Source organism: Pteropus medius, unplaced genomic scaffold, assembly GCF_902729225.1.
Source record: "Pteropus medius unplaced genomic scaffold, Ma_sr-lr_union100, whole genome shotgun sequence".
Classification (NCBI taxonomy): Eukaryota; Metazoa; Chordata; class Mammalia; order Chiroptera; family Pteropodidae; genus Pteropus; species Pteropus medius.
This window is the reverse complement of record NW_024340849.1, coordinates 45,337,506-45,351,581: the sequence shown is the minus strand read 5'-3', so window position 1 is coordinate 45,351,581 and position 14,076 is coordinate 45,337,506. Positions and strand designations below refer to the sequence as shown.

The following is a 14,076-nucleotide window of genomic DNA, read 5'->3' as shown; positions in this document are numbered from 1 at the left end:
GCAGAGCAATACATTTTAAATAAAGAAAAAACTATCAACCTAGAATTATATATTCAGTGAAAATATCTTTCAGAAATAAAAGGGAAATAAAGGTTTTTTTCAGACATAAAAGATAAAAGATTTATTAGCAACAAAACTTTTCTACAAGGAAATGTTTCGAGAAGAAGAAAAATGATCCCAGATAGAAATATGGATCTAAACAAAGGAATGAAGAGCATAAAAAATGGTAAATACAGGGGTAAATATAAAACTTTTATCTTGTTACTTCAGTCTCCTCTAAAGTTTAAAACAAAAATAACAGAATATTATTTCATATTAATAATATTAATATTACTCTATAATATGTATTAAGTAAAAATATGTTAATTGATAGTAGACTATAAGTTAAAAATTATATGTAGCTTAAAGCAATCATTAAGTTAACACGATAAAGAGCTATTTAGTAAAAATTACTCAATTTATCCAAAAGAAACCCCAAAAAGGAGGAAAAAGAGGATAAAAAAGACAAATACAAAACCTATATAAAAATAGTAAATTTACACCCAATCATATTACATTAAAATATAACTAGTTTAAATTTCCCAATCAAAAAGCAGGTTGTTAGATTAGTTTTAAAAAGCAAGACACAAAAGAAAAACCATTGACAAAAAATTCACTTTAAACGTAAAGACAAACAGGTTAAAAGTAAAAGGACATACAAAAAAAATGCCATGCTAAAAAAATTAATGAAAGCTGGATGGCTATATCAATACCAGAAAAAGTTGATAATAGAGCAAAAATTATTACTACAGATTAATAAAATCATTTTATAGTAACAAAAATGTCAATGAGGAAGAAATAACAGCCTTAAACTTTTATGTATCTAATAACAGAGCTTCAAAAAACATAAAGCAAAAACTGACAGAACAGCAAGGAAAAACAGACAAAAACTACAACTGTAGTAAGAGATTTCAAAACTCTTTCTTCAACAATTTACAGAACAAGTAGAGAGTAAATCAATAAGTATATAAAAGACAACTTACTTGACATTTATAAAACACTTCAATACCAATAGCACAATATATATTATTTTCAAGTGTACACATACCATTACCAATATAGGTAATATTTGGTCTATAAACAACTGTCAATAAATTTAAAAGAATTCAAGTCATAGAAACATGTTCTTTGACTACAACTGAATTAAGTGAAAAAATCTACAACAAAAATATATGTAGAAAACCCTGGAAAACTTCAAAACTAAAGAGCATACTTCTAAATAACCAATGGGTCAAAGAGAAAGCAAGATGAAACTATAAAGTATAAAAGTATTAAAAACATAGCATCACAAAAGTTGTGGGACACAACTAAAGCAGTGTTTGGAGGGAAATTTATATTATTAAACACCCATACTTACAAAAGAGATGAAAACTATCCAACTCATAGTTTCAGCTTCCACTTTAAGAAACTAGAAAAAGAGTAAATTAAACCCAAAGAAAAAAAATAGAAAATGACAAATATCAGAACTATAAGTGATAAAATAGAAAACAGAAAATGAAACCAAATGCTTGTTTAATAAAATTATAAACCTCTATCCAGACAGATTAGTAAAAAAGAGAAAAGACACAAATTAGCAATATCAGGAATGAAAGGAGTGACATCACTATACATCTTATAGATATTAAAATGTAATATATGAATATTATAAATAACTTTAAGCTAATAACTTCAACAACTTAGAGATAAGGACAAATTTCTTTTAAGATATAACCTACCAAAGCTCACTCAAGAAGAAATAGATAACCTGAATAGCCCTTTATCTACTAAGAAAATCAAATTTGTAAACACCTTTCCACAAAAAATATTCCAAGCCCAGATGGATTCACCAGAGAATTCCACATAGCCTTTAAAGAAGAAATAATACCAATTCTACACAAACATTTCCAGAAAATTAAAGAGGTAGAAACATTTACTAATTTACTTTATGAGGTCAGAATTACCCAAATACCAAAATGAGATGGATACCACAAGAAAAGAAAAATCACAGACCAATGCTCCCCACATATATAGATGCATAAATTCTTAACAAATTTTAGCAAATTAAATCCAAAAATATATAAAAAGGACACTATATCATGACCAAGTGGGCTCATCCTGAGATATCAAGGATGATTTAACATTTGAAAATTTTTATTCATTTAATTCATCATACATAGTCACCATATTAGTCATCATATTAACAGTAAAAAATAACTGCATGATCATTGTAATAGATGCAAAAAAAGGTATCTGGCAAAATCCAGCATCCATTCCTGTAAAAAAAACAAATTCTTAGCAAATTAGAAATAGAACTACCTCAAGTTGTAAGGGCATCTAGGAAAAATAGCTGATATCATATTTAATAGTGAAAGGCTGAGTACTTTCCTCCAAAGATCAAAAACAAGACTTAGATGATGGCTCTAACCACTTTTATTTAAGACTGTATTGGAGATGCTAACCAGCGCAATCAGGCAAGAAAAAGACAGAAAAGGCATCCAGATTGCAAAGAAAGAAGGCAACTATCTTTATATGCAGATAATATGATCACCTATGTAGAAAATCCTATAGAATACAGGCCCTGGCATGATGTCTGCTTCATATGAGTAAATATTAAATGCATAAAAATGGATGAATTGTAGGTATATGTAGAAATCCTTTCTTAAGTAAATGTTGTATTAAAGAAATAGGTTTCAGAAAATCATTTTATAGGTTTAATAATTTTATGTTTTTATGTGTTCTAGAGAAATTTGAATTTTATTATTGAATTTTCCTCATTCCAAATTTAAAGCTTTTCTTTTAAATTCAAGCTTTCCCTAGGGGAGAAAAAAACAACAAAATAAGACAAAACAAAGCAAAAACCTTGTTTTTAAAAACTCTAGGTTAATCACTGTTCTCTAATTTCCTTTCTCTCACAGACCTCCAAATTGTAGAAATCAGTTGCAGGCAGTGCCAACTCCAAAAAGATAACAAAGGTATGCTATTTTGGAAAAGAAAGGGAAACAGAAGACTAGAGGGAGGGAGGAGGACATACATCACGTAAACTTTTATGGAAATCCAGAGTGCCTAAGTTATATGCACTGTCCCACAGACAGCTGCCAGGATATTCTGAGCTCAGACAACATTCTGAAGCAAAGGCAGATGTGTTAGCCAGTAGAGCATCTGGAAAGGGAGCATCTGGAAGGCAGAAATCTGTGAGTTGACAGCCATCTTTTCTTTTCTAGTCTCAAAGTGACACAGAACAAACTCCAAAAAGCACTGAAATGATCTAGGGCTTTTTTGTTTGTTTGTTTTTGTTTTTGTTTTTTTTCCGCTTCTAAAGTCTTGCTTCAGGTAGGGTACACTGATGTCAAAGGGGAAAAAAAAAGCTGTCTTCCACAAAGTAGGACAGATTTTGAAAGTGGATATACCTTGCCACACAGAAAGTTAATCTTATGTAACAACTGAATGGTAATAAACGAACAAGTCAGGGACCAATCTGGCCCCCTAAAGCCTATTTACTTTCTATAAGTATTTATTGGACATAGACGTATAAAAATTTTTTCCCTCTGGCAAGCTCTTACGTCTGCCTAGGTAAACCTTATCTTATTGTCATCATGTTTCCAGACTCTCTAACAACCAGCCACCCTGGCTAATGTTTGTTTCTCATTTTCCATTTGTTATTTATTAATTTAAATTTTTAAATTAATATTGAATGAAATATAAAATCACAGAAGTATGTGTGTGTGTACATAAGAAGAGAAGAAACACAACTAGGTAGTTTTTAAACTGACAGAGGATTATGTCCTTTTTTTATTCACCAAAGATCTGACAGGTGGAATTTTGTTAAATAAGTTAACTTGCCGATCTCATTATTTATAAGATCTATAGGATATTGCAATGAGGTTAATTTGTGAAAATGACAACAAAGAACTTAACAGAATTCAGAGGGGAAAACAAGAAACAGAGAGATTAACTTCCAAAGAGTACAGTGATTTGGTTACCACTGCATTTCTTGGCTTGGCTTCATTAAGAAATGACTAACCTACCTTCTCTGAAGAAATGACTAACATGTCAAATAGAAAACCCTGTACTCAGATAAGTGGTTACTGACTTAGAATCAGGAAGATATGAGTATCTTTGAAGGCACAGGGCAGGAAGCTTTTTGAAAAGGAGAGACTGGAAGAAGGGGTGATGGGGGGTATCAAGCAGGGCTGCCAAGGGGGTAGGAAGGCATGGGTTCAAGTTTAACAGAGTCCTATTTTTCTCAATCAGGAATAAAGAGAGGGAAGATGAACATTTGTAATGGAGAAAGGCAAGCCCCATGTGACCTCGATATTTTCTGAAAAAAAAAAAAAGTGATTTTATTTTTACATATACATAGCTATGTGCTCTGCTACCACCTGTTAGAAATTATTTCCAGTGAGTGCTTGCTAGTAGAGCCTTGCTGGCTGTCTACTACTGGAGCCTGTTGCTTTTGTAAGTACTCGGACCTTTCTAAGGGTTATTAAATATTTGTAATATCACTCTTGCATGCTACTATACATTTTAAGCATTTTTATCCATCCATTTTCCAGACTGTCCTCAGATTAAGGGAACAGGCTGTTTCCTGAGAAGCCATGTTAGAACAATACTCTTCCCATTTCTCCACCAGGACCACAGCTGTGCCCTCCTGGGGCACTCAGAAGCTCTAAGACTTGACTCTCTTTGCTGGACCTCAGGAAGAATGGAAGACTCAACCTAAACGTGCTTGTGCTATTTCCATACTCTGAGTCTGAATCTTTGTATTCTAGAGAGGACATTGCTCATGAGTTCTACTACTAGATTTAGAAAATTAGCCTTTAATAAAATAAATATGCAGGAAAATATTCTTAATAACAATGTGTGAAAATAAAATTTCAGTGTTTTAGTTGATTTCTCCAGAAAGTTTAAGGTATTTAGTCTTCCTTCCTATATCTAAGAAAAAGTGTAATCAAAAAGTTAAATTGGTCATGTGATTTTAAAATTCCAAGGTTCAAGAAAAGCAGGATCTGAAATAAAGGCCTCGGACCCTTTAGTGAATCTAAACTATGTACAAGAAAAACTGAAAACCATTGTGTATTTTTAATATTGCAAGTTAAGTAAGATAATTGACTCTAAAACAAAATGATTGGAGCATAGCTATGTCCTATGAGGGACAGAACAGCAACATGATGACACTGGCCGGGGAAGGATCAGATTATTCCTGCTGGGACTGATTAGTTCTAAGACCCTTGTGCAATTCACGGGACTGTTGCCCCATTTTCCTATTACATGCCAAAGATCAATGGGCCGATTTTAAAAATCAATAATTTCTCCAATGTTTTTGCAGTCAGGATAAACCATTAATCAAAAGCCACTGATTTACTTATTGCATTATAAAGGAAGAAATGGATTCGAACAACATTTGCTCGTCTATTATGAAACTGAGTTTGTGGGGAGGATCAGATGGGGTTGGCAGAAGTGTTCATCATGTGTAGTGAGATATGCTGCAGAACATATAGAACAAACTTGGCAGCTATTTTAAGCACAATTTTCTGTACATTTATTTTATAATACCGTAAGTCTAGAATTACGCAACATACATATTCTCTCAGAGAAATGCTGTTGAACTTTAAGTGAAAGAACAGTTTAACAGTGTTTCTAATCTCATATTTTTGTTTTTCCTAATTGAAAATGAATAAAGAATATTAATTTTATCATTGTACAGAATGTACAAAGTATAATCACTCTCTCTCCTTCATATCCATTGCACGGATGATCTAATAGACCCTTGAGCAAGTAATCCAAAACACTCTCATACTGATGAATGAGTTTGGGTGTAAAATTTTCCATTCATATGCTCAATTGTATTTTCTAATGTCCTTCTTGATTACCCTTAACCTTCATGGGTCTCCCTGAACAAATGGCAAGTCTAAATCAAATCCTTAGCATATTTGGAAGTCGATATGCATCTTTTACTGATGAAAACAAACAAAGGGTAACCTATCATCTTTTAAATGTCACTGCCAAGAAACACATACTGTGTTTTATAATTCACAGTATGGCTTCACATGGAACTGAAGTAGGGGAAGGAAGGAGAGTAGAGAAAGACATTTAAACAGTTCTCTGAAAATCGGCTGCAATTCTTTATTCTCTTTCAGTCAGACCTTAGTCTCCAGAGCTCTAAATTTTTTTCTACACTATTTCTCTCCACACCAAATATGCTCATTTCCTTTGTCATGAGAAGACAGAAAGAAGAGGAAAAAATAAACATGAAATGAAATATAGGTGTATGTAAGAAGACCATCCATGGTCTGAATACCTAAAATAACAGTTCAAAGAAATACTGGAGAAGCAACTTTCCTCATGTGTCCTTATTTCAAGTATAAGAAGATCTTACCTACTTTACATGCCAAGGTTTCCTATGGTCAATCATGGTTCATAACTGCTATAGACATTATACTTTACAGCATTTTAGGGTTTCACATTGATCATGTCTCATAACTATTTTAATTACGAAGAAATGGATGCTCCAGATGTTAAATGACTTGCCCAAGGTCACACGACTTAAAGTGGTCTTTTGGAAAAAAATGTGGACAGTTTTTGCATCCAAATGATCAGTTTAAATGCCACACAAATCCCCCAGAATAGCTGAGGTGTTTCTTTTAAGATCTTCATTATGTTCTGCTTAATGTTTAAAATACAAGTTTGAACCAGGTAATTATAAGCATCAGTCTGGAAGCAGCTTTAAGAAACAGATTTTGTTTGTGAGTAAGCAGGAAACTCACTAGATTAGAGCCATTACTACAGGGAGCCTGCAATGCTTGTGTGTCTAATGAATTAACCTAAGAATGTATAGTTAAGAGAGGAAGGAAGGGATTGCAGTAATTTATGTAGCAACAGTGAAAAAACTCTATGATCTGATTAGGGAGAAAGGACCACAGAGTTCTATAGAGGTCACAATTACTACGCTATTATGTTATCCGCCCTCTACTTCTCACCTACCCTGAGCTCTAAAGTCTAAATAACCCTAAAAACTAAGGAGGGACGTTTGACACTGTGAACCCATGCTTCTCTCTTGGACTGTGTCACTCTACAGGGAGTGCTCAGGAATGCTGTGGGAGAGATTCTGGATTGTCAAAATGACTGGGGCCTTGCTGGTATTTAATTGGCAGGTCCAGGAATGCTAAGAGTCCTACAGTGCCATGGATGGTCTTACACCATGAAAGAATTAACCTGTGTCACACATACCTTTAAAATACCTTGGCGGACTTTCACCACAGATTAAAGATCTGTTTATAATTCTCAGAACCTAGAGCCTGATTCAGTTTCAGACTTAATATATTTTTTTTATACACAGATTTTTCCAGCAACACAATTATAGTGCAGGTTGAGGGAAAACTGTACTTTGCTTTGTTCAAATATTTAGCATTCTGGAAATTCAGGTCTTGTGCAGCAACATTACAATACAGCTCGTGTGGACTAGTCACCATTTGCAGCATCCCCATTCATGGTAGTTTTGCACATCAGAGCAACCATCTGACTCTATCCTGTCATCTTGTTTAGTCATGTCCCAATGTTTAAGATGGAAATACTTATTTTATAAAATATATTTTCCTTTTATTTTTTCCTTTAAAGTTGCAACATTATATTGATTTTTTAAATTGTGTGCATAGGAAGGTTATTATTACCTATAAATTTCATTTTGGGATGGTAAAGGAGACAGTGTGTCTGACAGGGTTGAGAGCCAGAGCTGTAGGCCATTCTTTCCTTTTCTGAAAAATCTCTCACTCTTGGCTTCAGTGACATTGCCATTTCCTGGTTTTCCTGAACACTCTTTCTTGTCTATTTCACTGGCTCCTCTTGTACCCAACTCTTAAAAGCAGCAGAGTTGCATCCCTGCCCCTTTATTCTTACTAATTTCTCTCTCCAGCTTACTTCTATGACTAACACTTATTTGCTAAATTGTTCTCAAATCCAGACCTTGAGTTTTCCAACTATTTTTCTGAATTTCACACCACATTTTCATTTGTCCAGTGTGTAGTACTCGGATTTCTATCAGTGCAGTATCTCAAATGAAGCAAGTCCAAAAAGGGACTCATTATCTTCCCTGCAAAGTCAGCTCTACCTATATTCTTGTTTTTCTTGGTTAGTGATGATATATAATTTACCAAGTCTGCTAAATTAGAAAACTGGAATCATTTTAGACTAATTCATCATTTTTTTAATTCCCAGAGCAATTCTTCACCAAATGCAACCAAACTATGCTATATCTTGAATATTTCTGAAAACTAAAGCACAAGTATTTACTTTTCCTGAAAGACAATAAAGTAGTATTAAAATCTTAATGTTAAGTGTGGTTTAACTCATTAATTCTACTTGTTATATAGTCTAGGAAAATAATAATTTTTAGACAACTTTAGGTACAAAGATGTTAAATAAAAGTTTTTTTCTGAAACCGTGGAAACAACCAACTAAGGCAACAGTTTGGTATTTTTATTGTGCCTCCATACGAAAGTTATTTTGTAGCCATTAAATTTGCTAATGGAATGTCTTTATTATAATAAAAATGCTTTTCATAGTGTTAAATGAAAATTATCTTAACTATATGAAATATGCAGGGAAAAATGAATGGAATGAATCATCAGTGATGGCTACCTCTGGTGAAAGGATTATAGATGATTTGTATTTTTTTCTTAGTTTTCTTTTTGTTGTTATCGTCCAGATTTTCCACAGTGCTCATATTTTTCCTATACATAATTATTTTAAGTCCTTTTCACGCCTTGTCAATAGTGCCTGTACCATAGTTCAGCCTCCCAATACACTTTCCTTGCTTCCTGAAACGTCTCCTGCCAGTCTATCCTCCATGCTGCTATTAGATGAATTTTTCGAAATGTAGATCTGTTCCCTTTCTACTGGCTCCCTACCATGCAAAGGTCGAGGAGCAAACACATAAGCATGTCATAAAAAGGTTGGACAGCTTCTCTCCTAAATCTGTTTTATTCAGTCTCATCCCCTGCAATTCCTCACTAACAAAGAGACCTCACCTTTGCTCGAACAAGCTATGGTCTATGGCATTTTTTGCAAGGCTGTTTTCTTTGATAGGAATGTCCTTTTTGCCTTTTGCTCCCAGGTCAAGTAATGTATTTATCCTTAAGTCTCGATTCAAATGCCATTACCTCCCTGAAGCATTTGGTGACAGAGTGAGGAGCCACTTAGACTTTCCTCCCAAACATTGTTGTGGATAGTCTCACACTTATATCTTGGTATGAGAGAAATGGCCACAGAATTTCCTCTTCCTGGGAAAATACTGTGTCTTAGTCATCTTTGTATACTAAGCCCTGGATAACAAAATCTGGCACACAATGGGTACTCAGAAAGTAATCTGATAAATGATCAAACTAATGTATGTAGTCAAAAGCTGTAGGAAGAAAATCAGCAAGCACCTCAGATACCTATTTGGCAGGAAAAAACTGAGGCCGAGCTGTAATTTCTGACTACACAAAAGGCAGAAGGAACCAGAATATGCTGAAGCAGAACTACTCAAGTTAAAGAGGAAATGATAGCTGGATTTAGCAGTGATTGATAACTGTTGGAGATTGTTAGATAATTTAAACTTTAACATTAAAAAAAATCTCTTGTGCCTATATATTTAAAATGCAGAAGTCTGAGAGTTATGCCTAACACTTTTAACAAACAAAAAAATCATAACTTTAGTTAAAACTGTATTTTTGAGAAGTAAATCAAAATGCCCATGGAAATACCTATGGGAAGCCGAGACACCAGATTCATACTGAAGGTACTATCACTTTGACTGCACATCACAGATTTTTAAAATCTTAATGCCTGGGCCACATTCTAGATCAGTTAACTGAATTAGAATCTCCGGGGTGGAGCCCAGACATCAGCATTTTTTGAAAGCTCCCACTGTTGAGAATCACTAATCTACACAAAAACAGTTTTCCCCAATTGTAGACCATGTCCTGGAAGAAAACATGTATCTTCATGGCTATTTTCATTGTTAAACTCATTTCTAAAAAGTGAGAACAAATGATATATTCTTAGTATCAAAGAAAGATAAATAACAGTGTAGTTTAAGGAACTTTCTTCACTCCAGGGATGCCAATTTTTATTTTAGTTGATTTATTTCTTATTTTCAAAATATATTTTCAACACAAAATTTAAATCTGAATAAATGACCATATTGGAACATTTTGATATTTTTAACCTAAAGGAAAAAGTCTGGAAATTTTTAAAAAGTTAGCACAATAACCTGAGCTGTAAAATGAAAATGTGCTATTTTAGGGATTTTTTTCTCCACCATAGCAAACTTTTAATAGCTTTAAATGGCAGTTCTTGCTGTGGGGAGAATTTGTTATAGTCTTTCTAATCACATTTTAAATGATACAATCTTACATCATTTTTCAGAGATTCACCTATTGATATCAACAATGGTTTCAAAGAATGAAGAGAACTATGTGGTTAGTCACCCTAAGAAGATATCTAGCAGGCCTATAGTGGTGAGAAGGACATAGTCAGGTAACGGTGGGGACACTGGGTTCCAATCCTCCCTTCCTAAAGGTTAGTTGCTTTCCTACTTTGGGTTCTCACATCTTTACCCTCATTGTAGCCAATTTATCCTGATTTGGCTATATGCTTATTCTTTTTAGACTCTGGCATAGCGAGAAAAATTCTTTTAAATTTTTCTTAAGATATATATAACAGAATATTTTTTTCAAAAAATTCTTTACTAAAAACTAAAGAAAGGAGGAAATAAAATAAAATGGTAAAAAATGGGAAATTTAAAACACATAAACTTGTGACCAATCATGGCTAATAATGCAATTTAGCTTTATTATGAACTAAAAACTCCAAAAATCATAATCTTGGTTACTTGATCTCAAAATACTATTTTAACTAACTTTTTCTGTTCTACTTAAAGTGCCTGACTCCCAATTTCACCCCTAGCTCTAATGAAACTTCTCCTTATTTCAAACATTGTGTAGGGGAATATTTTTTTAAAATGTTTAACCTCTACCCATATCAAGAAATATAATTTATGTTTCTATCCAATACACACACGTCATATATGCAACAAATCAAATTTCATGTGTCTCATTATATGTGATATACTGTGATGTACTTTCTCTTCCATTCCATTTTGTTCAAATGCTAATAAAGTAATTTCATAACCTACTACTGGGTAGTAGTTGGAAAAGTCAGCAAAGCCTGCAGATTTCCATCTTAGGCTAGTGCTCACATTTACATGGAAGCTCCTTTATAAATCACAGGCACGATGATGCCCCCTTCTCAGTTTCTTGACTCTGTCCACTTCATTGGAATTCCCAGGATCCACCGGTTGGTTCATTTCCCATACAGTAAGGACTATGACATAACAGAGATGTAAGAACAAAATCAGGGCATCAACTCCTGTAAGTATTTACAGGAGTTAATCCAAGTTCTAGCTGCTTGCAAGCAGAGGAAGCAGAGAGGAGGGAGCAGCATGTGCTGGTCGAAGGTATTATCTGGGCCAAAGAAGAAAGGGATGAAGCTCAAGAATCAGAATGATAAAGATATCTTTTCTCCATCACTCAGTTCTAGTGCCAGGAAGAGGTAGCAAAACTGTGGGTTAAAGAATACATTTTGAGTGATACAACTGGTTCTCTTGAATGATGAATAATTGAATGAATGAAAGGTTAAATCAATACTCATAACCCTAAGCCAATATTTGTTTTTAAAAAATTCATAATGGGTCTATGGCCATGCTACCCTGAACAAGCTCGATCCTGTCTGATCTCAGAAGCTAAGCACGGTCAGGCCTGGTTAGTACTTGGATGGGAGACCACCTAGGAAGACCAAGTGCTATAGGCATAAAAAATTTTTTAAAAATAAGGGATTATAATCTGACAAGGTCCTTGCAATCTGTGAAGTCAACCAAGGGTTGCCTCCCAAATAAATAAATAATCAAAAATTCAGAATGTTATGAAAAATGGTTCCCTCATTTTGCTTGGGTAATCTGGAATCTGTGTTATTTCATACACATGAATTATGCAGAGACTTGAATGGAAGTGATACAGGTGACATGAGATGGGGACCTAATTAGAAACTCCTATGAGAACCCTTATAAAGGGAGATTTAGATTCTTTAACAAACACTGAAATTAATTTCAAAGATAGCTTATGAGATAATCAGTTAGTTTTTCTCTATGAATTTTCTTTCAGAAAAAATCAGCCCCTTAATTTCTTTAGGGCTCTGGCTGCCCACAGGCATTTGCTGCTCAGCAGCTGCTGCAATACAAACAGCTCTGACTCCACAGATTGCTAGCTGTTCCTGGGAGAGATACTGCTATTTGTCAAATGTGGCATTGGGATGAAGTTTGAGGACAGGATTACCATCAGATATCTTTATTCGAGATTTTCAAATATGAATAAAATGAGAAGACACAATGCCTTTCACAGGATTTTACAGAAGGACTTCTGCACATTCATCAAACTTTAATTTTGATAACTCTTGCCTTTGTCTCCACTTCATTCTGTTCCTATCTCTGTTATATAGCACATACCTCCTGCTATCTTGACACTGACTATGTGAAACCAAAAGTCCCTATGACTTTGATTAAATTTACTCTAAATTCTAGCTCTAGAAATCCTCTCTCTCTCTCTCTCTCTCCTCCTCCCCTCCCTCCCTCCTCCCACCCCCTTTCTCTCCTCCAGCCTCAGAGACCTAGCCTTTCTCCAAGATAATTAGCAACCCCCAAGGCAGAGAAGACAGTAGCCTGGACCTGACTAATGGTAGGTCACACAGTGGGGACCTCTGCCAGGCTAAAGATAACATCTTGACTTAAATTATGTTTCAGTTTATAAGCCCTAAGGTGGAACGACCCCCTGGCTACTTTCCCATGAGACAAGACAGAGGGACACAGAAGCAGACCTCAGACCTGTCCTCAAGACCTGAAGAAAAGATTTACCTCTGATCACTTAGCTCCCAGCATGAGCCCAAACCCCCTAACCTATGGTGTCTTGTGATTTTACCCTATATAATCTGTAACCTACATGCCATCAGGGAGTCAGCTTTTTAGCATTAGCTCCCATTTCCGTATTGGTCAATTCAATATTAAAACTATTTTTCTTTCTATACTGCAAACTCCTGCTCATGCATTTCTTAGGGTCAGTGCAAACAAGCAGACAGACTCATAAAAAAAAAAAAAAAGCATGGGAGTCCCAGTAACATATGAACATGTCTTCATTCCTTCACTAAATTATCCAGTTGAGGGCAGGGATGTGTTGCCTTATTCTTCTTTGTATCCCTAACACCTAGGACATTTCCTGGAGTTTAGAATAGGTTCAATAAACCATTACATAAACAAATAAGGGGTGCGGTAAGAAGGATATAAGTAAGCTTTGCTCCATGGTGCGGGGAGTGGGGTTGGGGGGGTGTTGGAAGCAGGAAGGAGAACCAAGGAGAGTTATGGGATTTCCCCAGAAATGAGAGATTACATTCAGAATAGCAAGCTCTAACCCAACAGGATTCCTGGCCACTTAACTCCCTGAGAAAGAAGCTTACCTCTAGAGCAGGGCTTCCCAATCTTTAAGGTACACTTAAAATCACCTGGAAATCTTGCGAAAATGCAGTTTCTGATTCAAGAAGTCTGAGGCAGAACCTAAGAGTCTGCTTTCCAACAAAACTCCCAGGGGTTACAAATACTGCTAGTCTACAGTTTAGACATAGCTCAAGTAGCAAGGCAGCCCCAGGACCTGTGCTGTAAGAATCTGTAACTGCATGGATTTGATTGAGGTCTTGGAAAGAAGTAGATAGCAAACTCAAACAAGGTAATTGAGACTTCATTATGATGTGAGCAGCATTAGAGGTCACCAGCAAGAACAAAATGAAGGACCTTAGGGTAACAACTGGGAGGATGAGCTACCACCACCCCCAGACCAAAAGGGGCAAAAGGAGGGAGAGGTTACTAGAACCAAAGAACTCTGAAGCTGGAGAAGGAATGGGGTCATGAAAAGAGCTCTGTTCCTGGGTCTGTTCCTGGGTATCTGGAATAAAGGAACACAGGCGCTTCGTGCTTACGAG

General features: G+C 35.1%; 1 protein-coding gene and 1 pseudogene across 2 annotated transcripts in view; one reads left to right on the top strand and one right to left on the bottom strand.

Moving 5' to 3' along the window:
* ARHGAP28 (Rho GTPase activating protein 28) overlaps nucleotides 1–14,076 on the bottom strand; it is a 181,559-nt gene that overhangs the window by 104,716 nt on the left and 62,767 nt on the right. The gene's annotated exons all lie outside the window — the stretch shown is intronic.
* On the top strand, nucleotides 11,747–11,865 carry LOC120590209 (uncharacterized; annotated as a pseudogene).